This window comes from Arvicanthis niloticus, chromosome 22, assembly GCF_011762505.2.
Source record: "Arvicanthis niloticus isolate mArvNil1 chromosome 22, mArvNil1.pat.X, whole genome shotgun sequence".
Taxonomy (NCBI): domain Eukaryota; kingdom Metazoa; phylum Chordata; class Mammalia; order Rodentia; family Muridae; genus Arvicanthis; species Arvicanthis niloticus.
In genome coordinates, this window is record NC_133429.1 from 15892386 (window position 1) to 15920183 (window position 27798).

The 27798-nt window shown below is 40.6% G+C and overlaps 1 long non-coding RNA gene across 1 annotated transcript in view; it reads right to left on the reverse strand.

Annotated features, from left to right (window-relative positions):
* Positions 1–14124: 14124 nt before the first annotated feature.
* LOC143435688 (uncharacterized) overlaps positions 14125–27798 on the reverse strand; it is an 85637-nt gene continuing 71963 nt past the window's right edge. The window contains exon 5 of the long non-coding RNA XR_013106157.1: positions 14125–15293. This is a non-coding gene — a long non-coding RNA (uncharacterized LOC143435688). The remainder of the gene's footprint in view (positions 15294–27798) is intronic.

Genomic DNA, 27798 nt, shown 5'->3' on the forward strand with positions numbered 1-27798 from the left:
GCAAAATATATATAACCAAACAACATGATTAACTGACACCAGAGGTAGAGAGAAGAGAAAGTGTGGGTCCACTAGTAACTCTCTAATGAACCCGGAAGCTTTTTAATACAGAACCAGGGGCATGGAACTGACATCTTTCATTGTTAGAGTCCTCCGTGGAGATGTCATGAAGGGTAATGGTTATCCCCAAAAGAGTTAGTGAGTATTAAGATGTCCCAGCCAAGTCTGAATGTTCACAGAGTTCTATGGGGTAACAAAATGTGAGCCGCGCTATTTAAAAAGATTAATCTGAAAAGAATCAGCTAGCATAGCATTCTCTTAGCCAAATCTCAGCCAACAGTTTACAGTGAATCCCTCTATGTGTACAGGTTGTGTGTGCACCGCCATGCTTCTTCTGAGTATACTGTATGCTTGATTATTGGGGTTATGGTTGTGAGAACAGACAGGGGCTTAACCTATATGTGTCTATTATAAGAAAATGGAGATAGATTTACATGGGAATAAAAGGATTATGAACTGTGATCAGCCTAACAAAGGAGACAAATACAGGGTTGGAACAGAAAATACCTAAATATATTAGACAATGATCTCAGAGACATAAAAGCCTCGGGGCTAAGAAGAGGGAAGCAGAGAAATGCTGCAATCCATTTTTATCTGTTAATGTAAAATAGATGTTTGTCCAGTAATTCCTAAGGTGGTACTTTCTTTTAAAATTCACAAACACAGAGTACTTGTCAATGTATCAGCTGAGGCCTGAGAACAGAGCTTTGAACTGTATTGCAGTCTTTGTGGTAAGCTCACCTGATTAACTTCTGTGGCTACATAATAGTTCACAGTGCAATTCATTAATATTTATTTAGCCGTGAACCTGTGGGTGGACATTTTGGTTGTTTCTGGAAACGTCTTTCTTTATGATATTTTTGTAAACATCACATAATATTAAATACTCACTACATGGTAACCTATTTATTAATGCTATTAAAAGAATTCTCACACTCTCCTTAAAGATGTGTCAAGTTATCACACTCCTTTAATGAACAGGAAAACAAGGACAAAGACAGATTGAGAAATGTGGTCAAAATTATACAATGGGAAGCTAGTGTCTGCACACTGAAACACAGAATCAGAAGCCATGATCTGCTATCCTTCTTCTTAAGGGGTGGAATCCTAGATTTTGTATTCTGGTTAATTTTTTTATAAATATGCTATCATTTAAAATTTAAAGTCAACAAAAATATTTTTAGGATTGCTTTGCAATAAAAAAAATATTTAGACACTGTATCCATGCTGGAAGTTAAAAACAACAAAAAGCAGGTCATGCTCATGAAAGACTTTTGATTGGAGCATTCGACTATAGGAAGGCCATTCAACTACCAAGTCCTCCATCATCTCGACCACATCCTGGGAGTCTGATACGCCAGTGGTACATATTTAATTCCATGATCTCTGGGCAACAAGTTAGAAGCTAGGGTTTCACAGATGCTCTATGTGGAGACCCCAAGCCACTCAACACATCTCAAAGAAGCATAAGAGGCCCAAATAATTGTCCATAGCACCCTTTTTTTTTGGGTATCATCAATGTTCCAAGGCCTCATCTTTCAAGGTGGTCCTTAGAATGCTGGGACAGTGCAAAAGGTAGTGTAAAATAAGGGCTAAGAACACAGGCTGTGGAGTTGGATAGCCCAGGGTTGCGGCACAAGTAAGACCATGTAAGACCAAGACTGAGTCTATTTGTTAATTCTGTCACTTGAGAACTGGGCGATACACCGGGGCTTTCTGGACCTACTCCACAGGTGTTAGCAGTGTTTGTGAGTTGTATATTATTTAATATCTTTACAGCACTTGACACAATGTTGACAGAGCTAGCATTTTGTAAATAGTTATTGCATTATAGAGTCACCTTTGGGTCTCAAGTGTAAGCTCTTTGTCTTATTTACAAGTCAAATACCAGAAAGTACTACCCAAGTGAACAGAACAAACCCTTTATGGTTCACTTAACACCGGGGTTCCATCCCTAGCAGAAACAGAGTGGTTTTTTTTTTCCTTTCTCCATTTGCTTCCCTGTATTTTTTATGTAATTTTATTATTTATTTAAAAAGAGTAATAAAAACAACTCAGTTTAAATATATGTTTTACCATTTCAACTGATGAGAGAAAACTGAATGACTTAGATTAGGTTGTAAAAATAGATGTCTCCAAGGTTATTCTTGGTGACGTAATTCTAGTTTCTTAACCTCTCTAGACTGATCTGTGACCATCGTAACTATGAATATTGTCACAATCATTCTTGGCACCAAATGCAGTTTCTAGCATGATACCAGCAGGGCAATTCTAACACTTATTATATTGCTCGGATAGTCACTCAACTGCTCTCTTGCTCAATCATAGCTGCTCTATATTTCCTAAGAGAAAAAGACACTATAGAATATTTCAATGGAGTCATGAGGTTGGCATCGGTGCCACAGTAAGAAAATTTTCAATTAAGAAATTCACTGTGTTGTTTTCCATTAGTTTTCTTCTGAAATCGTGGACAGGCACTCCTCCACTTCCCGGAAGTATTGAAATGGCAAAACGACCTTCACAATGGCTTTTCAACCCACACACTGGACGGAGGTAGAGACTAAAAGGAAGCGCGGTGACTTGATGTTCAATCGGTTTCCAGTCTCAGCGTTTTACCTTCTTTCATCCAGAGAAATGTTCCTTCGGCAACTGTCAGTTTGTATCCTGCTACTGACTGCGGAACTACTCCACAGCAAGTCTCGGAACCCTGGGGGATTTTTAGAGCCCTTTAAGAGATGAGGTAGACTCGATGACCTTTCAATCCAACAATGCTAAAAGACAAGCTGAAAAGGGTTTTGAAAGCACAGCGAGAAGCAAGGCACTGCCTGCAACCGTTGTTTGCTCGGCGGTTCCACCTCACATCGTTCTTTCAGAAATCCCACTTCTAAATGCTGGCTTTCCAGCACTGTCTGCTTCCAATATAAAATAAGGCAAAATTGAAGCTAGCTGTATAATTTGATTGATGGATAAGATGAAGACTGGGGGGCGGGGGAGGGATCTTAATGGTAAAACTTTGATTAAATAGATCACACATCAAATGATCATAGTTAGCTAATGTTTGACTAGTCACAACGCCTAGAAAATGAGATTGTGTGATTAGTTTGATTGTGATTGAAGGAATTCTTTAATTTCTTCGAGGGGCTTAGCCTATCTTTGTAATCAGTAAACACTGAAAGGTGTGGTCCTTGCCCTGTGACGGTGATGAAGGCTGGGGAGATATAGGTTGTCTCTCTACCTCCAGGCAGTGGCCATAGTGGTTCAAAGCCCGTCGCTGAACCTAGTGTTGAACTCTATGTCTTGGTTACTTAAATAAGTCTGTACCTAAGCTGTAGTAGCTGGGCAGAGACTCTGGTACCATTGAAACATGTCAGGCAGTTTTCTGGGAGTTTCTGAGGATGGAGATGGCTCTCTTCTTCAAGAAGAGTCAGATTTCCCCTATAGATGATGCTCTTATAATTATTAGATGTAAAACTCCAAAACGTTACCCAGTGAGCTATACCTCCAGCCACTCCCCCCAATTGATTTTTTTATGTTTTTTTTTCTTTTTGACAAATTAAATAGGTCTAGGATAACAAAATGTATCCGAACTACATCCCAGACCCAAAAACATATGCTTCTTCGAACATGTTAGCTATAATTTATATAGTCATATAGTTTTTTTCTTTTTTAAATTCAGATTTCTCAAATGAGCTTCCAGGTGATTTGCTTTATGATGAACTCACGCAATCTTGAGGAAAAAAAAAACTGTAATTTTGTGTTTTTTTGTAGTCTTTCAAATGAAAAAAAAAAAAACTCTATAATTCTAGCAAGAGGCATGGAGAATGCTGATCGATTGGTTAGCCTCATCAGACACGTGATAAAATTATAAGGCAGCAGCAGAAGGATGTGCACAGACCATACTTGCATCTCTTTGGAAAACAACTGTTCTTACAAGGATTTCAAACCCTCATCACACTTAATGTATCTTCGAGTAAGCGATGCATGGACCATTGGAATGTTCTTTCCATTCGCCTGAATCTGGGTTATTTTCCTCCCTTCTGTTAATTAAAAAGCAGATTCTAGTATAGATCCCATTTCAATAATGGACCAGATAGTTAGCATACAAGTTGGAGACCAATAAACAAAATGCTTGCCATACTCCGAGTGTAATCTCTCCGACACTAATGCTGCCAGTCAGACTGCGGAAAGATTAAGTACAACAAAGAAACATTCTCATTAGCTTTTAATGATCGTCACAGACAGATACCATGGCTTTAAATTGCTTTTCAGAGTCTGGATTCTATTTTTATAATCAATGTTCTAGCTAAACATTCATCATTATGAAGACAAATCCTGTAAGTCACACACATATTTCTGTCTCCTTATGACAGACATTGATTTAGAAAGGAAAGACTAGATCCAACTGTCAGGAAACAGCTGGTCTCTTCAGATAAGGAAGCCATTGAACTGGCTTTTAATACTGTAAGAAAAAAGGAGCTAGAAGGGGAAAAAGAGATTTACTGTATGAACAGACAACAAACACCTGAACTACCTACATGAGACAACACAATTTATAATTCACAGAATATAACTTAATTATTACATTTCTTGATAGCTGGCAAGAAACTGTGGGCAATTTTTTTTTCTATCCCAATCAGAGACACCTGTTTTTCACTATTGACTGCAAACTGAGATGCTCTGAGAAACACATCCAGTGTCATGAAAGAGTTAAAAAAAAAAAAAAAAAAAAAAAAAAAAAAGACTCTGAAAGCCTGAAGTATAAACTACCACACCTGGTAGGCTGCCCTTGAAAGCCCAGGTAACATTAATAAATAAGCCCAGAAAATGCCTGGTTTCCCGCTTCAATTAAAAGCCCCAGGATTCAATCCACACAGATGCACCAGGCTCCCAGGATTCATGAGAATTTCCCAGAGTGCCTCAAAACGAATCACTGTTTGCTTGGACTTCAGCTGCAGAAATGAAGGTGCATTTCACTTTAGTTGCCAAGAACATTCCTCTTTGAAGAAACTTTAATCAGAATCTCTCTTCCCCAGTTGTCCTAATAAAAATCTCTGCTGGAACCTGCATAATCTCAAGATTTACAGAAAAGCCAATACCATCCCTTTTATACTTGAAGCTAAGAGTTGCCTCAAAATAAAAATATGCACCTATGTCTTTCAAGACAATGCCAGGTCTTCGAACTGTTTTCACAATAGACTCCTTTGGCCAACGATGTTAAGAACCAGACTACTGGACATGATGACTCTGGGTCTGTAAAATAGGGTGGGACTCTAATGATGCAGGTGGCCAGAGAATAAATGGAAGGTGATACTAATGGGTTTGATTTGCTTGTTTGTTTGTTTGTTTGTTTGTTTTCCAGTGCTGGGACCCAAACACAGGGTTGCTCACGACAGCAACTACAACAAGCATCTGCTACCCAGCTACATCACTGGCCCTTGTTTACACACACAGGGTTTCACCATGTGAACCTTGAACTTTCAGACAAACCTTGAATTCTCTAGGTAGCTTAGACTGGCCACGAGCTCAGCTCATGCCTGTCTCTGTCCCGTGAGCATGCACCATCGCACCGAGGAGAGAGAAACGTTCAGTTCAAGCACCAATGGATCCTCACTGTGTACAAGGTACAGGAAGTCAACAACGAATAGCATAGGCTCTTTGTTCTCCTTTCTTCCTTCCCAGTACATGTTTTGGCTTCGTGCAAGGAAAAGGAGTTTGGGCAATATGCCCCTAGGATTAAATGAGCCAAATATTAATTTTCAATTAGCACCACTCCTGCATGGAACAGTCATTGGCATTTATAATATTGACCTGAAGACAAGCTCCAAATCGTTAGTTTAGGAGGGGATTAAACTCTGTTTTATGATTTTTTTAAAAATAAAATTATTTAGCTTCCTAATTCTGGTCATTCTTTAGTGCTGTGACAGGTTTGATAACATGTTCAGTTTTGAGAGGAACTTGCATGGTCTTCAAAACAAACAAACAAGCAAACAAACAAAATCCAAATAAAAGCTATTTATAAGTACAAAATGGTTAATACTGATTTAGAAAAAGTTACAAATGAGCAGTCTCCCATTATGTTCTATTGAAAACAAATAGCACTGTAATGCATTATTAGTGACAGGGTAGTCATGAAATTATCCGTAATCCTACCATGCAAATACAATTACTGTATTTGCATTCAAAATTGCAGCTCACTGTCTGTGTGCATTCCAAATTCTCATCCTGACCATTTTCAAAAACCAAGGAAGCTGTAGGCAGAGTTTGGAAGTGATCTGGGGAGAGGAGAAGGAAAGAAGCCACCAATGATGATGAGAGGGAGTGAGAGGGATGCAGGATGCAGGATGCAGGATGCAGGATGCAGGATGCAGGATGCAGGATGCAGGACGCAGGATGCAGGATGCAGGATTCGAAAGGTTAAGCAATCTAGACAACATGGTGGAACAATACGGGATATAAAGAGATAGAGAACAGCGGGAAGGAAACAGAAAGATTAAGGAAACAAAAATGAAGCGAAATATCCCCAAACCAAGATTTTAAAAAGTCTTGGCTATGAGACTGGTGTATTGCATGGTCAGGTAGAAGAGTCTGTATAAAAGTTAAATGACATGAATTTGATTGAATCCTGCACACGGGCAGGAGAGAACCTAAACCCCATGAATTGCCCTCTGACCTCTAACCTCTATGTGCACACTGTGTCAGGCATACATCTGTACATACACACATAGATGCATGCAGGTACATGCACTAAATACATACATACATACATACATACATACATACATACATACACACATAAAAGTTTTGGATATTAGTAAGAAAAAGGATCCTGGATATAGACAGAGCTTCACAGGGGTACGTTGAGCTCTCCCCATCATCCCAACATATGGCTTCAACCCTAAGATCACTCTCCTGCATGACTGGGTCAGCATTCACATCCAGGTTGTAATTCTGAGAAAGGAAGAGAAAAAGCAGAAATATGTGCCATCTCAGCACTTGATGAGCTATCTAAATTGTTTTCCTGAGATTTCCCATAGCCTCCTTCTTATTCCCCACTAGCCAATAATTAGCCACAGCCCACAAGAACAGGCAGCTCTTGGGTAACATACTGCATAACAAGAGGAAAGCTGGACCTCAACTTGGGCTGGACTGTGAATCTTTAAGTTTACAATAGTATTTATTGTCTGTTCTGAACTTCAGCAGTGTGAAGTCAGATAGTGTCTGATGAAATCCTGGCTCAGATTCTGTGACCTTATGCAAGAATCTCTGTTCAGTTGTGATTTAAGGCACACACAACACCTAGACACAGTACCTGGCACAGAACTGAACACTTAAAACAGGATGATGTGTTCATTTACTGTCAACAGTTAACTCATCCTAGAGAGAATGGTATGCTGTTTCCTGGAATTCTGTACATTTTAGAATGTACATAGAAGCAAATCAGACTTATAACAACATTTCTTCAGCACCTTTGCTGTCCATAGGAAAAATCTTCTACAGTTTGGACATCTGAGAGTTGAAAAGTTTTTATATTCCTGCTGTAGTTTGGTGACAATCCTATGGCCATTTTATATTTGCCATGTGAGACATTAGGTAGGGCTGTACTGTTTCTTGATATCCAAAGGTTATACAGTGTTTGAAAGTTGTGTTTATTTTATATTGATGAGACTTAAAAAACAACCAAATTGACACTTTTGTGATTGAATTTGGATCCAGTAGAAGTAATTCTTGTAAGGAGGATAAAAGATGCTAGGCCCAGGAGCACACAGCCAATACTCCAGTACTCATGAGGTGAGAGAAATCTGAAGCTGTGTGGCAAGAAAGAGTCAAAGAACAAAGTAAAGTAAAATGGGTAGGGACAAGTGGACAGACACAAAAAATATCCCAATTCAGAAATAAAAGGTTTTTGGGTAAGTCACCTTTAGCAATCTCAGAATTGCCCTTATGTGTCACGAGCTGTTGACCAATGGCCCTTTGGTGGCCTTTTCTCTCTGGCTAGTCAAGGCTACTTCTCTTCTAAAGAAGCTATGGTAGAGTCAGTGGTTTGTTTGGAAATTTAATTTGGTTATCAGCAGCTTGGTGAGGTCTTGTGTTCTCATTTTAACTTGAGAGAAATGTCATGTTCAGGAAGATGTGAAATTTCAGACCAGTGAGTAGCTGCATTCAGACCCAAATTCCATTCTGCCTCTTCGAGCTTCTGCCAGCTCATTTAGAATGTTATTGATTCTACCTAACTCCTACAAATGAACTCAAACAATCGGGCTGCCTAGGAGAGACGTGCAGCCAGCAGAGGCAACCTCATCTCTCACTGAAGGATCCAGCCTTCGTCTTTGCTGACGGTCTTCTTTGTTAAGATTGTGAGGGGACAGATTAATCTTTCTGTTGGCAAGGTGAATTTGACAATTGTTTTCATGAGCAGTGCCGAGCATGTGTTGATGTACACAGGGGATTGGAGCGCTTGTTTTTGGAATGATATTGGGATTATTTTATTTTTTACTGAAGGAATAAGATTTTACTATTATTTTCCTTCGTGATGATGGTGGTAAGGGTTTGTATGTATGTATAAGTGTGTGGGTGTGTGGGTGTGAGGGAGTGGGAGAAAGAGAGCCAACTTCCTTTTTTTAAATCATATCTCTAAGGGAAAGAAATCTATTGAATCCATTGATCAGGTCTTGTTCTAATGACCCACAAAATTCCACAACACTGTGAAATATTACTAACAGAGTTGACATCAGTCATTAAAAAGAGAGAGAGAAAGAGAGACTTAGGACTGCCATTATTTAGGGAGTCATGTTTCCTGTACTTCAGTTGCTTAAAATTGAGAAGACATTAATCCACAAAACATTTCCTTCCAAAAATATGGGATTACATGACCAGTAGATATGTACTGAACTAACAAGATCAGTGTCAGCCATTGTAATTGCCCTCTATAAGTGGGCATCATATGTGGCAGGAAAGATGAAAGAGATAATGAAGACAGCCTGTCAGCACAGCTTTCCCACCTTGTGAGATAGAAGTGATGGTCTAATAACAACAGTCCTTCATTAAATCTATCATCAATCAATCAATCAATCTTTGAGATGCTTTCAAAGTGCCATCCCTAGTTGTGTAAATCTACCCCTTGATCCCATTAACCAATGAGCACCAACCTGGACAGGGGAGGATACCACAACAGACCAGCCAAGTAATTTCTCAAGTCATGCAACTAGGGAAGCTGAACGAAGATTTGAATCAAGCACCAACAGAACTGGGTTTGATTACACACAAGTGTGATGAGCCAGAAGGCCTCATACCCACTGATCTCAGCAGAAAGTCAGGGCAGGACAACAGTTGACATTTGTTCCTTGTTACTTCTAGCTCTATTTTGTAGCTTGTGCAGAATGATTTAAATTTAAATGATTGTCTTCTTATTTCCCATATATAACCCTCCATAAACAGTATGTACATCTAAGGAGTATCCATGTTCTATACCACTACTCCAGAAATTCCATATGCAGTTCATATATATATGCAATATAATATGTAATATTTATACTATAATATATTTATATAATATTAAAATGTGATATGTGATATATAAAAATGATATATCATATATGGTATATGGATGTGTAATATGTAATATATGGATATATTGTATTTATATTCATACAATGGTATTTATGTGCTTCAGAACTGACAAATGTTTAGGAACTCATCTGATAAATATGGCACTCATGATTAAAATATTTTGCAGCCTCATTATAAAAACAGCATTTCCAATTTGATAGTAAAGATGTGTTAATTATACTTTGCCACCATTACCTTTGAAAATGTGAACTTGAATTCAGATGAGGCAAGTTCATCCTAGTCCCCACCCCTCCCTCCATTTGCTGGCAAGCCAGCTTCATCTATTTACACTGGTGCCCTGGACTACGAGAACTTGTCTACTGCCTCTCTAATAACAGCCTGCCTGCATCAAGCCACTTGAATGCAGGAGTTGTCAACTTACAAAGTCCAGAGCTGAAAAACATGAAATGGGAAGGGGGACTTATAATATTAAGATTCTGCTTTGTGTTATCTACAGTTCTGGAACTTGAAGGAAAAAAACACTTCTCACGTGAAGCAAAATAATGATGTTTAAAAAAAAAAAGTGAAGATACACAAAAACATTCCCATCCCTAAATGAATGAGATTCTACAAATCTACCTGTCTTTTTATCTAAAAAAAACAACTGTATACAACTTATCCCATGCATTTGGAATAGGGAGAGAGGTCAGAGATTTTTGCAGGTAAAAGCAAGGCTACTGAGAAAGAGAATATTCAAGAGAGAAAGGGTTGCTAATAACTATCCTTCATGTGACACTGGCTAGTAAATTTATATAAGATCACCCAAATCAGTTTAACAAGTCTGCAAATTTCCCCCAGTCCCCTGGAAGCTTTGGGCCATAGTAGTTGTCATTGCCACATTTATTAATTCAGTAAGTAAATAATACTTCCCATTGTCCACTCCCTCTTATTTCTACTCCACTGCCGTGGAAAAAATACAATGGTCCAGGTAACTTATAAAAGGAAGCATTTATAAGTTGCTTAGAGGCTTATTTACAGTTTCAGAGGGTGAGTCCATGACCATCTCTTGGGGGAAGCATGGCAGCAGGCATGGTACTGGAGGAGTAGCTGACAGTATCCATCTGATAGACAAGTATAAGGCAGAGGTGAAGGGCAGGGTATGGCTTGGGCTTTTGAAACCTCAAACCCCACATGCCCAGTGATAAACCTCCTTTAACAAGACCCCTCCTAAACCTTCCCAAACAGTTCCACCAACTGGGCACCAAACATCCAAACACATGAGCCTAAGGGGACCATTCTCATTCAAACACTGCATCATGAAGTAAAATGGTCAAAACTACATCACTGGGGCAAGGATATAGCTCAGTTGGTAAAGTGCTTGCCCAGCACACAGAAGGCCTTGGGTTCAATCCCCAATACTACAAATTTCTCAGCTAAAAGGAGAAAGCTAGACCATAAACAAACATAGAAAATAAACAAATAAGTATAACATAGTAGCTTAAAAGGTGATCAGTGGTTTGTTAAAGAAGGGATATAGGAGGGCAAGAACCACTCCAGATATCACTAAAGGGTTTGACAATGTGAGAGAGCTTGTATGTCAGATGAACACTCCACACTCGGTATTCGGCTCTGTGATCTTGAGGTGAATAAGAGCCCACCCGGTCGCTAGCATCTCCTATACCTTTTCTCTGTTCTTCTCCCTTTATCTGTTCCCTTCCAGACATCCTAAACCTATTTGTTGTGGATTTAAAGTATTTGCATCCTTCCTTGTGTTCACTCCAGGAATGGAAGCTCGTTCATAGTTACTGTTTGTCAAGTTGGTTTTCTGGCCAATTTAAGAAATATATAGCAAACCAGGAAAATCATTCTGGATACACCTTCATCTCTGTTCACTTTCTACCTTTCCTCTGTCTCAGACGGTTCTCAGCATAGATGCTGAGTCACTGTGTGGCTACTGAACAGCCAGTCCAGGTAAGTTCATCACCTCACGTGGACAGCTGTTACAGATGCTTTCTCCTCAAACAGCAAGAACTTGACCTGGTAGTAGTTTACCCAAAATGCAAGCAAGATTTCTACATTCACTTTCTGTTAAGGTCATGATACATATCCCAAGACAAGTATGAACACAGCCTCTGGAGGAAATGTGTGGTTTTTGTTTTATTTTAAGTTTCACTTTAGGCAGAACTGAGAAAGCAACCGTTTGGTTGAGAGTTGTAACCAGTATGTTGAGTTGTAGGTGCTAAGGATAACAAACCACTTCAATGTGTTTGTCATTAAATATGGCCAAATCATTATAGATCTTGGTACTGCCTAATGGCCTGAGACAATGGGGTTCGTCAAATGAGCATTTCAGAGCTCAGTGACTCTCTGAACACAGGCTAGACCATTCAGGTATTTAAGTGTTATCCATGGCCTCTTCAATTGAGCAAATGGGTCTATAATAATTAAAATACTGTAAACACAGTGACACAGTCCCTGAGCTTTTGGAGAGAGATGCTTTACTCGTGTGGGAAGGAAATGAGGTGTTACCTTGTTAGGGAATGTCGTTTGCATGGGGAAGCAGCCTGGCAGGCTGGAGAAAGAACCTCATTTGTGAGCACACAGCCCCTTGGATGCCCTCATCGGCAGTCCCAGGGGTGTCTATGACAGGGGCAGAATAGGTGACAGCAGCTGGGCTCTCTTCTGCTCCTTTCTGACACTTTCCATCTCAATGAACAGGCCACTCACTTCCTGAGTCAGGCTCCACCAAGTTGTCACCTTTACACAAGAGCTCGGACGCACTGGGAAAATACATACGAGTATCTATTTTTAGAACGATCGGAGACATTTATTCCACACACAGAAATGCCTCCCTGCTCCCTCCCTTTCGATGGATCCTCTGCTTTCACGAGAGAAACCGTAATCATCGTCTCATCTAGAAAGAAAGTGTCTGAAGAAGCCATCTTCGCCCATAGCTGTCATTTTAATTCAGAGCACACGTGAGGGAAACTTTCTGCGGCGTCAAAAGAAAATGAAGGAACAAGTGCTGTTATCATTAATTAGAGCTCTGAAATATTTTTGTTGACCTTCTACGAAGGTGATATGAGGAGGCCAAAGCAAAATATAACAGAATGGCCCCCAAAGTAGGTCAGGGGGTGGCGGCTGGTCGTGCAGCCGCTTGCTGAAGTTTAATTAGTTGACGTTCTGAGGTCTGAGAGGAACTATCTGAGAAGCGCAGTAAATTGGCTTGCAGGAAATAGGAAAAAAATCCTTCTAGGGACTCTTTCAAGAAGATATGACCTAAAAAGGGATGTGCTTGATGTTTGATTGACTGTTTGGGGAATATCATATCCTAAGGGACAGGGTTTGTATCTTTTTTCATTAATTCCAGAGTTCAACTGGCCTTAGGCACTTACCCAGTAAAGATTTAAACCATTCACGGAACGAGGAAAAGGTGTGCCGGGGAGTCTGCTAGTCCCTCACTTCCAGGGAGGATCTTATTCGCCAAAATTATATATTTAAAAGTGGACTCTTATCTCTTCTTTCCTCAGGGGAGGAAAAAGAAGAAGATAGTCCAAAAACGTTCTTAAAAGCAAGAAGTTCTTCCTAATGTTTCATTAGAATCCCCCTTCATCTGTCAAATGTTGAGAGCCGAGAGCAGCTGCTTAGAGTCACGCAAGGAGAGACACCTGGTTCCCCTGAAGACATTGATTAAGGCCTTCTTCTCCCCAGGGTTCACATCCTGGGGAGAAAAACGTAGGTCTTCAGCCTTTCCTCACAAGACTGCTCCCCAAACCATTAATAACATTTTAAAATGATGCCTTGGCGATGGTTTACTCCAAGCGCTCAACAGCCATCGGTGGTCAGATTTACCAGTCGGACAACTGTGCCTTTCGAGCAGCCTTCCTCGGTATTAGCAGAATCATTCCTATATTAGATGGAGTGACTAAGTGTCTCTACTCGCCATGTGCTGAAGTCGTTCTCAGAAGACAGGACTTTCAGTGCTAAGATTGGGGAAGACCCAATGATGTGTGTCACCGGAAGGCTGATCAACCTATAAACGCAAGCCTGCTCTGTCCTGATTCATAGTGAGATGACCCTGGGGCTCAATTGCTCTGCACTGCTCTTGGCTTCTGGAGTGGGTTCTGAACCTTCTCAACAGGGCTGTGGACCTTAGATTGAAGTCATAAACAAGGCTTATTTGGAAGCCAGGGGCGCAACACTCTTTCAGTAGCTGCAAGCAGCTTCTGTAGCAGCAGTAGCAGTAGCATGAATATTACTGTTTGGGGCAGGGGTGTAGTTGGTATGGCAGGGGTGTTGTCTGAATTATACATTGTTTTGCAATAAATCTGGCCTCTGCATCCGCCCCCCACCCCCCAATGCAAAATAGCTCTGGAGATCCACTTGCTATTCTTTTGAGCATGCGGCCTTAAAAATCTTTCCATTTCCATCCCTCTTTTGCCTTGAATTGTTTTCTTTCCTTTTTAAAAATTTTTTTAAAATTTTTTTCCCAGTCTGCTTTTATACCATTTTAATTACATGCAAGTATTAAGGTCAGTTCTACATTAAGGAACTAGCAATACAATAGATGCAAGTAGTCAAAGAACAAGCAAGGCAATAATCAAAATCCCGTGATCACTCCCATGATGCCATGAATTTTTTACACAACCCTCAGTATAAACTTTATGAAATAGGTATATAAGTAAAACATTTATCAATAGTGAATCACAATGAAATTCAAAACAAATACTTTTTTTTACCAACTTATTGGAGATTAAATACAATTTGCATAATAATAAGATACTTGCTTATTTTGCATAAAGAGTTAAAACTTGGCTGCGTATTGGATGCTGCAGCACCTAGAGTACCTTCAACAGTTTTCCAGACTGGGATGGTATTTTGGTTTTATAATTGTCAATGTTGCAAATGCTGCTCTTCATAAATACTCAGACAAAATGCAGAAGTGTGTTTAGGGTCATTTCAGAAACTGTCAAAAGTTCTGTTCTCAAGCCAAGGTTTGTTAATACTGTTGTCTGGATAAAACTCAACCCTGCAACCCAAATGGGAAGTTTAAAAAAATATATTAAATTTATTTATCCATTTTACATCCCAAAATTGGTACTCCCTCTCCTCCTAGTACCCCCTCACACAGATCCTTCCCCCATTCTTCCCTCCCTGTTCTCCTTTGAGAAGGGGGAGCCCCTGTCTAGATATCTACTCCCACCCCTGGGCACATCAAGTCACTACAGGATGGACTAGGCCCATCTTCTCCTTCTGAGGCCAGATGAGGCAACCTAGTTAGGGGAACAGGATTCACAGGCAAGCAGGCAATAGATTCAGGGATAACCCTTCCCATTGTTGGGGAACCCACATGAAGACCAACCTACTCATCTGCTTACATATGTGCAGGGGGCCTAGATCCAGCTTGAGCTTGCTCTTTGATTGGTGGTTCAGTCTCTAGGAACCCCTAGGTGTTCAGGTTAGTTGAATCTGTTGGTCTTCTGTGGTATCCCTATCCTCTTCTTTTCCCCAATTCTTCAATAAGACTCACTGAGCTCCATCTACTGTTTGGTTGTAGCCTTTGGATCTCTTTCCATTGGATACTAGGTGGAGTCTCTCAGAGAAGTTATGCTGGTTCCTGTCATGCACAACCTTTTGGGTCTGGGTTACCTCACTCAGGATGATATTTTCCAGTTCCATCCATTTGCCTGCAAAATTCATGAGGTTTTTGTTTTTAATGGGTGATTAGTATTCCATTGTATAAACAAACTACATTTTCTTTATCCATTCTTCAGTTGAAGAATATCTAGGCTGTTTACAGTTTCTGACTATTATGAATAAAGCTGCTATGAACATAGTTGAACAAGTGTCCTGGGAGGATGGTGGAACATCTTTTGGGTGTATGCTCAGAAGTGGTATAGCTAGGTTTTGAGGTAGAACTATTCCCAATTTTTTGAGAAACCACCAAATTGCCAAATGATGATTTTTAAAGACAAATACTTTAACACAACACAATTAAAAGATATGTTAATTTGATGCTTTGTGCTTAGAAAAATTTGCATCAAATCTGTTAAGATATTTTATTCTCTGGGTCTGGAACGATGGCTCAGAGGATAAGAGTACTAACGGCTCATACAAAGGACCTGATTTTGATTCCCAGCATCCCTAAGGAGGCTCACAACTGTTTGTAACTCCTGTCCTAGGGGATATGATGCCCTCTTCTGGCCTCTTCAGGTACTAGACATGCATGTGGTGCACAGACATACATGCAGGCAAAAACACCCTCACACAAAATAGTTAAAAATGTTTTGCATAATTAAAACATTATGTTTCTATAATACTTGAAAGCCCTGTTTGTATATGCAAAACACTGCATTCCTTACATGGTTTCAAATTGGAGCCAAGTGTCTCAAACTGCATTTGCTGGCATTGCACAGACATGTGTAGTGCAGAGTTCCCAAAACTATGGCTATGGTGAAGCCTCATGCTGCAATCCAATGACAACTGTCAGACACACTTTGGATTCCTGACTTAATCATGGAACCTGGGCCAAAACTTCTACCTGGTATGCTCCCTCAGGGGTTCATAAGCATTTCTACTTGTTACCCAAGAATTTTTACACAGCCCTAAGTATGCAGCTATATAAAATAGGTAGATAGACCATTTATTGATGGTAAATCACGAAGTCTAAAACAACTCACTTGTGTATGAATATTTTTACCACTTTTCAAAGATGAAAGGAACTGAATTCCAGACATTGCAGGTTCAGAAACCTTTACCCCTGTCCAGTTTTCCACACTCCTTTCCCTCAAAAGCTACACCTTTGATAACCACAGTGGATCCAGTAGGTGGGTTGTAAAATCAACACAGTGGCATAAGACATCATGGGAAGAAACAAAAAGGCTGAAGACAAATAGAAGCGAGTAGAATGTGCAGCAATGAACTAGGATGCAGCAGAGGGGAGCAAGAGTGAAAGGTGTGGAGCCAAGAAACAAAGGACACAGGGACAGAGAGATGTGATGGTTAGTACTATCAACTCCAACTAAGGGACAGTAAGACTACCTAGATTAAAGGGTATCCCTGTGGAGTGTCTGGGGAGGGGGTAAGGGAACTTCCTTGGTTACATTGCCAGATATGGGAAGACCCATCTTTATCAGGGAAAAACCATTCACTGTGTGTTTGTGATGGGTGGGTGCCTGGGCTGCATAAAGTGGAGGGGACAAGATTTCATTTACTCCTCTCTCTGACTATAGGTGTGATATGACCTATTGCTTTAAAATCCTTGACTTCCCTACCATAATGGCTAGGATCTCAGAACTGTGGACCAAATTAAAAGCTTCCTCCAGTATAAACTGCTTCTGTCAGGGTGTTTTTTTTTTATCAGAGCAAAAATCTAAGACAGGAGGAAGAATCTAAGAAAGGAGGAAAGGGGTAGACAGAATATAGGACATGAATAGTGAAAGAAGAGAAGGGAATAGAGGAAAGGGAGGAGAGAAGGGATAGGAAAGAAATTCAACTGATGGGAAGGAAAAAAAAATGGCAGAGGGGAAGGTTTCCCATTATAGTAAGGTGGTGGCTTGAAAACCTGGCTTCAGATTTATAGTTATGTGAATGCACATGGTCCTCATTCAAATGTAAGATTAACTTCCGTTGTAAGTCATGGTCAAACAGTCTGAAATACCTTTTGCTAGCCTCTATCTAATTGATACACAATAATCGATATTAGGACAACTTCATACTCCATCTACACATGACCCCAACCTGTGACTCTGGTAGCTAGTGATCATCTCTAAAAATTCAACCGTGTGTTTGCAAAGTTTGAAAGATCCTACACGAAGTGCCTGCCTCTTTTTCATTTGTATCCAGTTCTACAAATTCTCAACACCTTGAACGTAAGTGCAGAAAATTAGATGCCATTGACAAATTTCATATGGATATACTTTTCTATTCTCCTGTTTGAGCTACTCACAGTAACTGGGAAACTGCTCAGTGAAATCCTCTCCTGAAAGAAGTTTCTCCTATATGGCAGCAACCTTTCCTATGTCTCCTCAAGTTCCATGAATATGAATGTGCTGAGACCCAAGCCATTTCTCATTCTGAGCTTCATTTCATCCCCTTTCTCTAAGCAGGTGACTCATAAGGGGTAGTCTGGGGATCTACAACATTTTTCTTTAAATCAGGATTGTTCAGCCGGTAGCCAACTGTTTCAGATTATGCACAGACCACACCTCGCAGACAAGGTGATCATAAAGCAGGCCCCAGGGGAACATGACAGAGTGCCTAGTAAAGAAGATAACTGACATTTTAGTCTCCCAAAGTGATGAGGACTGTGGGCTCGGTGGATTTGTAGACCTTGATCAGGCGTCACCTGAGCCATTAGAAAGAAATGATGGTGGGTTGGATTTTTAGTGGAAATAAACTTTGCCAGTAGTCCATCAAAGATATTTGTCTTGGTCCAGTGTTCACTTATGGTCAGGAAGTAAACGTCAGCAGGAGGCAGGATTTGTGTTTTGTGAACGATGATGAGCATAATCAGCCTGGCTGGCCTGACCTCAAGGGCAGAGCGTAGAAACCCTAGAGGCTATTTCTCCACAGTGTTTCTCATCAAATTTGAGAGAAGCATGAAGATGAGACATGGGGAGAGACTGGGGGCTCCAAAATCTGTTTCTTTTTGTCACCTCACTGGGGACGTGCTTGGTTGAATTATATGTCTACCACCACATTTGTAGATTGAGATCCTGGGCGATACCTCGGCATGCATCTTTTTTTATGTTCTGGGATAGGATCTCTACCCCAGAGCAGCCTTGAACTTGTTATGTAGGAGAGGATGAATTTGGTTTTCAATCTTTTTGCCTCCATCTCCAAGAGGGCTGGGATTGCAGGTACAACACCAAACCCAATTTATTTGCTATTAGACACTGAACCTGGGCTTTGCGCATCATAGGAAACTCTCATACACATCTGATGCTGGGTTAAGCTCTCTTTCAAGAGCTGATTAAATTGCAGTGATATAATTATGGTGGACCATAATTCATTAAAGCCCTTATGAAAGGGAGACTTCTACAGAAAGAGACACTGGCTAGAAGATTCCTGTGGGAGGACTGTGCTGTTCTGCCACAGCTAAAATGTGACCAAAGGCTAAGAAACAGACCTGGGATTGATCCTTGCCCTGACCTTCACAGAGAAGAGACCTCTGCCATCCAGAGTTGTGTTGAAGTCTCTCCACGTGTGGAACTTGGTTAATACATTCCCAGAACAGCAGTACAGCAGGGATAAAATTAAAATTTCTTTATTGCCATGCATAAATGTGCATGCTACACACGGATACATACTACATACCTACCACAAATACACACATTGCACAACACAGACACACAGATGCAGGGTGGGGGGTGAGGGGAAACTTAATACTTTTCTTTGTTTTCAAGACAGAATCTTACTGTACACTCCAGGTTTGTCTTAAACTCATGGGCCTCCTTTCTTAAGCCTTCATTGTGCCAAGATTACAGGATTGAGCAACCATGCCTGCCTGCCCTTTTGCATTTTCCTTAATGCTTCCTAGTCACCTTTATAGTTAAAAGATCTCCTCAGCAGAGTTCATCTTGAGCTCACTAAAGTAAAAACGTCCAGGAAATTAGCCAAGGAACTGATTTTTTTGTGGTTAAGAAAAAGCCCTCAATACCAAGATCATCTTTGGGGTACTGGTACTTCTAACTCCATCCCACTGACTTTTGATTTTATTTCCACAGGACAGAAAGGAGGAAAGACTAAGGCTCCAAAATGAAGCAGCCTAGACCCTGACAGTTAGGAGACAAGTTCAGAAGGATGGTGGACTGCTCAGTATGGCCTCAGTATGGTCTGAAGAGCCATACAAGGGAGATGAGAAAGCCGTCTGAACTTCATGGCAATAGGAATGCACAACAAAAGCAAAAGGAGAAGATCCCAAATCCAATTAGCAATCTAAAGGGTCTGGAAACACAGTCCACACTGGTTTTCTAGGGGGCATAACCAGGATCATTAATAGAATGAAATTTCCACTTGATGTTGGGAACTGAAGAACTCAGAAAGGATAATACTGTGCTTATACCAAGACACAGCACAGATGTGGTCTTCCCAGGACACAAATGAGTTTCCACATCAACCTTTTTGAATTCTACCACAGCGGCAAGAGCTTTGGATCAGATCTAATGCCAGTTCCTGGATTAAAAATAACCACGGCAACATTCGCCAGTAGGAAGCTCTTAACCATACTTAAGTCTGGTACCCATGGAGCAGAGTATAGAGAGGTGGCTGTCTGCACCTGGAGAGCTGTTCAAAGTTAAGCGCCCTGTGGATCTCAGATAAATACTGGTTTGCAATCTGATTTAACCCTTCAACAAAAGTTGAGCTCCTCTGCATTCTCTGTAATTATGCCAGGTACACTGGAACCAAAGGAGGTCAGGGGTAGGAGGCTTCTCCATCTCTACTTCCCTGCAAGAGCTCCGCCAGTGCTTATAAATATTCTGATCAAAACCCGCATCAAAGAGACACCAATTTCCATAACCCCAGTTTCCTTTATGATCAGAGATTGGATCAAAGAGAACACACATCTCTACTTTCCCCTGTTTCTTTTCAATCCTTTTTTAGAGGTCAAGAAAGACTGTATTTCCTGAGTTTTCCCCATATGCATTTACAGGGAGAAATGTGTCTTACTTTTTACTTAGAGGTGAAAATAACTTTTATTTCAAATTTATATTTGAAATAAAAGAAGCCCTGTAAATCCTCATGTAGCATACAACGATCTATTAAATTTTAATCTCAGTGTCTCGTTTAAAAATAGTATTTAGAATTTCAATTACACCTTCAATATCTGTAAGGGATAAAAATGAATTCTCTCCTTTAATTAAAGATGTTCTGAAATCTCTCTCAAAACTGACTTCCCTCTTTGATTGCTTAATTGATGGTGGCTAGGTTAAGTTTGGAGGTTTTAACTGTTGACTTTTCTCTCAATATTTTCACGTTGTTTCTTTCTGTTTTAGTCCTAAAGACCCAGAAGTAGGAATACATACTGTGAACATAAGTAATTTCCCTAACAACTTCGTGTGAATGAAAGAAATTAAGGCGTGCTGTTGTATTTGTTTGCACAGCTTACCTGAGATTATAATGTCAATGATTCTGCCTTCCTTCTGTGAAGGTGCTATTGACCCTAAAACAATCTTATTACAGATTTGAAAGAAAGTGCCTGTGCAGTAAAAATAAGTAAGCTACTTTGCTTCACAGGTCCAATTAGATAAAAGACTCAGAATACATTTAAATACATTAGAACAATTTGATTCCAGTAACAATTTATTGACTACAGTGTAATGAAATACAAATTTCTTAATAACTAAAGAGTAATCACTGGTCCCATTATTCAAGGGGTCACCAACGCTTTCCCAAGAAGGGAGGGAGGAGAAAGGGAAGCAGGAGAGAAGAGGAAGGAAAAGAAGGAGAGAGGGAAAATGGGGAAGAGAAAGGGAGGAGGGGGAAAGGAATCAGTAGAAGAGGAGAGATGGACAGATGGATAAAGAGAGAAGAGTAAGGAGGGAGGGAGGAAGGAAGCCACACTGACTTTCTGAAACTAACAGAACAGGATTGCTGAATCCCATGGCATCTGAAATTCTCTTTAGATCTGTTCTTCTGAATATTGGGCAATAAAACCAGCCCTACATGCTCAGCAAAGCGTCCTCACTGGTGTTTGGTTCTAGAGGTTTTACATTTGAGATCTGGAATTTCTAGAGCGTTCTTTCACATCTCCCCATGTGGTGCTAAACTGATCTCCAGTTTTCCTAAGGATGAGAGCTTACCCCACGCCTGGACAGCAGAAATGTCTTGGATTTGCTGCTCTATCCTTTGTTCTTTATCTTTAGAGAGAGCTCTCTTACTTAAAGTCTTTTAACAGTTCACTGTGTGGAGACTCAGCACTGAGTAGCCCCAAGTAAGTCTTTAAGCCCCCTCCCCTTCCTCCTGAGCCCCACATATTCCTTTCCTGCCTCCTCAGCACTGTGAGGAGAACCAAGAGCCTTCTGCTTTCTGGAGCTCCAATTCTCTGTACCTCCTATGGGTGACAAACATCTCTCTCAAATCTCTCCCTTCTTAAATGCTTTCACAGCCCTCATGACCTCGTCATTGTCAGGAGAGATTCCTTCCTGAGAGCTTCTTTTATGACCTCACATACACAATCATAGACGTTTTTTCCCTTTTTAAAAACTGAAATACAGCTTTCATGTGGTAAGCATTAAGTGGATGGAACTGGGTTACTATACTCAAAGTACACAGATGTATAACTAGCAGATGCGTTTACCAAGATCCCCACCATCAAGATGCAAACCAGGGACATTTCTAGCATCCCATAAGATGATATTTCACTAAGGCCAAACATTGTGACTTGTTTTCCCCCCGTTATCAACATGTGAATATGATGGAAAATGAAAGCTTCTCTCAATGTGTGGCAGGGGCTGGCTACCTCAGATCGCCTGTGTTTGGACGCTCCTTCATAGTCTTCTCTTCAGGTGATAGGAGTCCTACCCTGACTGTCTCATGCCTCTCTATGTAGGGCAGCCCCTCTCCTTCTGCATGCTAATCTAAACACAGCATTTTGGGATGGATAGTCAGACTGTGCCTCTCCAGGAAGCCTTTCTTTACTCTTCTGTTGTCTTGTTTTTGAGACAGGATCTCACACTGTAACTAAAGCTGTTCTCAAATTGGAAATCCTTATGCCTTAACCTCTTTTTTTTTTAAAGGGTTTTCTAGTTCATTACTTTCATTTCTTTTTTTCTTTTTTTGATATTTTATTTATTTACATTTCAGATGTTATCCCCGTTCCCTATTCCCCCCTGAAGCCCTCACCCCATTCCCGCTCCTGCTTCTATGAATGTGTGCCCCACCACCTCCCAGTCTTCTAATTCCCCTACACTGGTGAATCCAACCTTCACAGGACCAAGGACTTCCTCTCCCACCAATGCCTGACAAGGCCATCCTCCACTACATATACAGCTGGAGCCATGGGTCCCACCATGTGTATTCCCAGGCTGGTGGTTTGCACCCTGGAAGCTCTGGTTGATTGGTATTGTCTCCCTCCCCATGGGGCCTCAAACCTCTTCAGCTCCTTCAGTCTTCTCTCTAACTCTCTAACTCCTCCTTTGATCAGTTCAGGGGTTAGCTGTGAGCATCTACCTCTGTATATGTCAGGCTCTGGCAGAGCCTCTCAGGAGCCAGCTATATCAGGATCCTGTCACCATGCACTTCCTGGCATCCACAAGAGTGTCTGCTTTTGTGACTGCACATGGGATGAATCCCCAGGTGGAGCAGTCTCCGGACAATCCTTTCTTTAGTCTCTGTTCCACATTTTGTCTTAGTATTTGCTCCCACGACTATTTTGTTACTTCCTCTAAGAAGGACTGAAGCACCCACACTTTGGTCTTCCTTCTTCTTGAGCTTCATGCGGTCTGTGAGTTGTATTTTGGATATTGCAAGCTTTTGGGCTAATATCCACTTATCAGTGAGTGCATACCATGTGTGTTCTTTTGTGATTGGGTTACCTCACTCAAGATAATACTTTCTATTTCCATCCATTTGCCTAAGAATTTCATGAAATCATTGTTTTTAATAGCTGAGTAGAACTCCACTATGTAAATGTACCACATTTTCTGTATCCATTCCTCTGTTGAAGGACATCTGGGTTCTTTCCAGCTTCTGGCTATTATAAATAAGGCTGCTATGAAAATAGCCGAGCATATGTCCTTGTTGTATGTTGGAGCATCTTTTGAGTATATGACCAGGAGTTGGTATAGCTGAGTCCTCAGGAAATGCTATGTTCAATTTTCTGAGTGACTGCCAGACTGATTTCCAGTGTGGTTGCACCAGCTTGCAATCCCACCAACAACGGAGGAGTGTTCCTCTTTCTCCACATCCTTGCCAACATCTGCTATCACCTGAATTTTTGATCTTAGCCATTCTGACTGGTGTGAGGTGGAATCTCAGGGTTGTTTTGATTTGCATTTCTCTGATAACTAAGGATGTTGAACATTTCTTTAGGTGCTTCTCAGCCATTTGAGTTTCCTCAGTTGAGAATGCTTTGTTTAGCTCTGTACCCCATTTTTAATAGGGTTAAGTGATTGTCTGGAGTCTAATTTCTTCAGTTCTTTGTATATCTTGAAATTTAACCCTCTATCAGATGTAGGATTGGTAAAGATATTTTCCCAATCTGTTGGTTGCCATTTTGTCTTGTTGACAGTGTCCTTTGCCTTACAGAAGCTTTGCAATTTTATGAGGTCCCATTTGTCAATTCTTGATCTTAGAGAATAAGCCATTGGTGTTCTGTTCAGGAACTTTTCCCCTGTGCCCAAGTATTTGAGGATCTTTCCTACTTTCTCTTCTATTAATTTCAGTATATCTGGCTTTATGTGGAAGTCCTTGATCCACTTGGACTTGAGTTTTGTACAAGGAGATAAGAATGGATCAATTTGCATTCTTCTACAAGCTGACTTCCAGTTGAACCAGCACCACTTGTTGAAAATGCTGTCTTTTTTCCACTAGATGGTTTTAGCTCCTTTGTCAAAGATCAAGTGACCATAGGTGTGTGGGTTCATTTTTGGGTCTTCAATTCTATTCCATTGTCTTCCTGTCTGTCTCTGCACCAATACTATGCAGTTTTTATCACTACTGCTCTGTAGTACAGCTTGAGGTCAGGGATGGTGATTCCCCCAGAAGTTATTTTATTGTTGAGAATAGTTTTCTCTATCCTAGGTTTTTGTTATTCCAAATGAACTTGCAAAATGCTCTTTCTATCTCTATGAAGAATTGAGTTGGAATTTTGTTGGGGATTGCACTGAATCTGTAGACTACTTTTGGCAAGATGGCTATTTTTACTATATTAATCTTGCCAATCCATGAGCATGGGAGATCTTTCCATCTTCTGAGACCTTCAATTTCTTTCTTCAGAGACTTGAAGTTCTTGTCATATAGATATTTTACTTTCCTGGTTAGATTCACACCAAGGTATTTTATATTATTTGTGACTACTATAAAGGGTGTCCTTTCCCTAATTTCTTTGTTTATTTTTTGAGTAAAGGAAGGCTACTGATTTGTTTGAATTAATTTTATATCCAGCCACTTTGCTGAAGTTGTTTATCAGGTTTAGGAGTTCTCTGGTGGAAGTTTTGGGGTCACTTAAGTATACTATCATATCATCTGCAAATAGTGATAGTTTGACTTCTTCCTTACCAGTTTGTATCCCTTCAATCTCCTTTTGTTTTCTAATTGCTCTGGCTAGGACATCTAGTACTATACTGAATAGGTAGGGAGAGAGTGGGCAGCCTTGTCTAGTCCCTAATTTTAGCAGAATTGCTTCATGTTTCTCTCCATTTCATTTGATGTTGGCTACTGGTTTGCTGTATATTGCTTTTACTGTGTTTAGGTATGGGCCTTGAATTCATGATCTTTCCAGAACTTTTACCATGAAGGGGTGTTAAATTTTGTCAAATGCTTTCTCAGCATCTAGTGAGATGATCATGTTTTTTTTTTTTTTTCTTTTAGTTTGTTTATATAGTGTATTACATTGGTGGATTTCTGTGTATTGAACTATCCCTGCATTCCTGGGATAAAGCCTACTTGATCATGATGGATGATTGTTTTGATGTGTTCTTGGATTCAGGTTGTAAGAAATTTATTGAGTATTTTTGTATGAAGTGGACAATTTTCCAGACAGATACCCGGTACCAAAGTTAAATCCAGAGCAGATAAACCATCTAAACAGACCTATAACCCCTAAAGAAATAGCAGCAGTCATTAAAATTATCCCCACCAAAAAAAAATCCCAGGACCAGATGGTTTTAGTGCAGAATTCTATCAGACCTTTAAAGAAGACTTAATACAAATTCTCTTCAAACTATTCCACAAAATAGAAACAAAAGAAACACTACCCAATTTGTTTTATGAAGCCACATTATGCTCATACCTAAACCACACAAAGACACAACAAAGAAACAGAGCTTCAGACCAATCTCTCCTACGAATGTCAATGCAAAAATATTCGATAAAGGCCTTAGTCTCTTAAATACTGAGATTATAGTGTTTGCTACCTCATTCAACTAGGAACCTTGTCAGATACCACTGTCTGTTACTCATCTATTAAGGGTATGTCGCATACCATCCCTCAGGCCACTCAGAGGAGCAATAGGAACAGTGGCTGGTCTCACCCCAGCAATTCAGTTAATACTGACATATAGAAAACAATTCTAATGGGGAATAAGGTAAGGTTGACAGAGTTTAGAAATTGTGTCTGAGGTTGCAGTATCCATAGGAGCAGGAGAGTACCCCTCTCAATGGCTTACATTCTTGCCCTTTACTAATTAGATTCCTAATCCATAGTCAGTGCACTGGAGATGCAGCAATGAAGAATGGCAAAAATCTCATAAGATTTACATTCTGGGGAGAAAAGCTAGGAAAGCCATAAAGAATAACCTGCTGTTAATGCCGAATGCATTGGAGGACAGGAGAGGGCATATGAAGGACGAGATGAGCAAGCACGCTTGCTGTAAATGAAGTGGCTGAGGAAGGAGTGAGTGACACCAAGACTAGAGAAGCTGAGCAAGTAGTGTGCTGCAGAGTAAGATGGTACAGCCTTTACTTTTAAATGACTGCTACAGAACAGTGTCCCTGCCCCATGTGCTCGCACATGTGTGAGTGTGTGTGTGTGTGTGTGTGTGTGTGTGATTTCACTGTTAGACATCCAGATTTTCTTTCTGTAGACCCACTTCTGCCCATATTATTAGCTTCTTGTGCACAGAAATAGCTTCCATAATTTCCCCCCAACATTCCAAAATAATATACCAATAGAAGCAAAGCTACAGCCCTCTAATCTCTTACCCCCATTGAATCCGTGGCACAAACCTTACTTCTGACCTTACTAACATTACCAGACTACTAAAGAAGTAGTTGCACACACCAAAGACTTACCACACATTTATGGTCACTTTCTTCAGCTTCATTTACAATTCTGATCACCCAGTCATATATCAAACCACTAAGGTTTAGCATCCATCTCCGTTGGGAGTATAATCTCCATGGTATGGATAACATACAATGGGAAGAAAAGCAGTGCTCTAACTGTGTAACGGGACTTACAAAACAGACTTCTGGAAAACAGAGAAGAATATAAGCTTCCATTTCTCAGCAGCCATTAGTGGCACAGTTATAGATTGTTGAGAACAAATCACTCTAATTGCCCATACTCTGTGCCAGCACAGACAAGGAACAAAATACATCCTAGATCTAAGTGCCCTTTGTCAGAAATTCTTAAGTGTGATCTGAGAAACACAAATATCCATTCGTTTACTTGGTAGGCATTTGTCGAGCCCGGTCTATGTGCTGAAACCAGAAACTCGGTGACAGACAATCACCCTAAGGAAACCTCCATTGATTGAACAACCATACAAAATGCCACCCCAATGGGGATTATGAATGAAAGTACCAGAAACAATGAGAGCTTGTGGGAAGGAAATGTAGCCAGTTCAGGGAAGACTTGCCTGAGAAAAGAGAACTAGAGCTAGAACGTTCCAGATGAATGGATAACTACCCAGGCAAAGTGGGAAAGAAAGTGTTCCAAAGAGGGGGCTGCCCCATGTAAAGGCTTTGAGTTAGGGGGGACATCTAGCCAAGGCATGGGGAGGTCCCCACACTCTGCTCACTACATAGGCCTGAGGTAACTGAGAAGGACAGTGCAGGAGGAGATGGTGAGACCTGACAGGAGCAGGGATTTGTGTCCTCTCTATCACCCCCTTTCAGGCTGGACCTACTGGATCTGCAGCCCCCGAAGCTTAGTTTCAGTTAACCCTGGCCATGCTCAGGTAACGGCCTCATCCATGCAGATAGTGATCAAATGAGATTCAAGAAGTGAACAAGTGCTAATCATAGCTGGGGGTGTCTGTGAGCTGCTGCGATGGGAGTGAGAAGAGGGGAAGGTGGAGTGGTAGACCCCTTATCAGCAGGAGCTGGTTCTCCCTCCTAATGCTGTACCACACACCCGAACACTAGTGCCCGCTGTGCTCTTAGGAATTGGCAAAATAATATTTCTCTTGAAAAGCATATAATCAGGTCTATTATTATGACTATTACTTACAGCTCAAATTAATATTTTGAGGAAAATGGCAATGATTTCAATGAAAAGGTGACATCAAGGGGGGTTTATGTGCC